Raw genomic sequence first — 1,805 nt, forward strand, 5'->3', positions numbered from 1 at the left:
CCATTGACAACGGTGATGCCCTACATACAGCTTGCCATGGAAAGGAATAAGAAGGATTGGATGAATGTAATAAGAAAGTAGAGATTCAAGAGGAGCACAGCATCTCCATACGCCTATCTGAAATTCCCACTATTGATTTACATAAGTATTTCTATCCCTTTTATTTTCTATTTATTATTAATTTTCGAACTCATCATAAACAAATTTAATCTGCCTAACTGAGATTTACAAGGTGACCATAGCTTGCTTCATACCAACAATCTCTGTGGGATCGACCCTTACTCACGTAAGGTATTACTTGGATGACCCAGTACACTTGCTGGTTAAGTTGAACGGAGTTATGATCACACCAGGGATTATTAAGATCCCAATTTATCACACCATAATCTCTTTGGGGTATTTTTGATTTCATACAAATACAAAGAGACCAACTATGAGGATCACAATTTTGTCCACCAGTCGTACCAAGTAACACCTCAGGTGAGTGAGAGTCGATCCCACGAGAATTGATGGACTGAGCAACTGTAGTCGAATGATTCCTTATTCAGACAAGCAGAATGTGATTGTTTTAGGGTTTCAAAAAAACATTAAACGGTACTTAAGGAATTAATAACACAAACAGTGAGATTGGTGTAAAATATATGAGAGAAAGCAACTAAGATTTCAGAGATATTTACTTTTCTGGTTTAAGTTTTCTTACCGACTATTCAAATAATGCAAGATTCATTTCTTGGCAAATTGTCAGTGACTAAACCCTAATATCTTAGTGATTTTGTCTCCTCTAATCTCGTTTACCGCGAATGTCTTGATCACTTAATTTCAATTAGAGGGTTAAGTTCAATTCTGGTTTATGGCCACAAAAACCCTTATTACCCAAAACTAAGAGGATTATATATCACGTATCCCGATTAGTTCAAGTAATTAGCAATTCAGGAGGAATTTGCTTTCAAGTTGTTGTTCAAGCGAGATAACTCTTTCAAGAATCACAAGAACACATATAGAATAAGGGTTATACTGTCGTTCTATCCAGATTCATATGATGAAAAATGAAAGCAATTCTTGAAACTGAATTAATACATTAATTAAAATAGAAAAGCAACAGTCTTAATCCAGGGAAATAAATAGAGCTCCTAACCTTAACCAAAGAGGATTAGTGGCTCATGACTTACAGAGAAACAAGGATTCTGAAAAGTGTGAAAGTGCGGAAGAGAGAAGACGAGAGAAGAGATTCTCCGAAAGGTTGAATCTTTCCCTTTTATATCTCACCTAATTTTGATTTGAAAATAAAATAGAATAATAAATTATAGACCTAAAAGATTTTATTTGTAAATAAGAATAACCAAAAAGAGTTAAAATACAATAATCAAAAGTCAAATCTAGCTAAAGATGCTCCTTTCGGTGAGGTTGACTGGTGCGCGAAATTGTGAACAATACTTTTCACAACTCTCATAATCCCCGGTCATGAACCCCAAAAACTTGGTGTTCAATACCATGGCATTACACAACATCGCACAACTAACCAGCAAGTGCACTGGGTCGTCCAAGTAATAAACCTTACACGAGTAAGGGTCGATCCCACGGAGATTGTTAGCATGAAGCAAGCTATGGTCATCTTGTAAATCTTAGTCACGCAAACTCAAATGGATATGGTGATGAACGCATAAAAACATAAAGATAAAGATAGAGGTACTTATGTAATTCATTGGTAGGAACTTCAGATAAGCGTATGAAGATGCCTTCCCTTCCGTCTCTCTGCTTTCCTACTGTCTTCATCCAATCCTTCTTACTCCTTTCCATGGCAAGCT

The sequence above is a fragment of the Arachis duranensis genome, chromosome 5, assembly GCF_000817695.3.
Source record: "Arachis duranensis cultivar V14167 chromosome 5, aradu.V14167.gnm2.J7QH, whole genome shotgun sequence".
NCBI lineage: Eukaryota > Viridiplantae > Streptophyta > Magnoliopsida > Fabales > Fabaceae > Arachis > Arachis duranensis.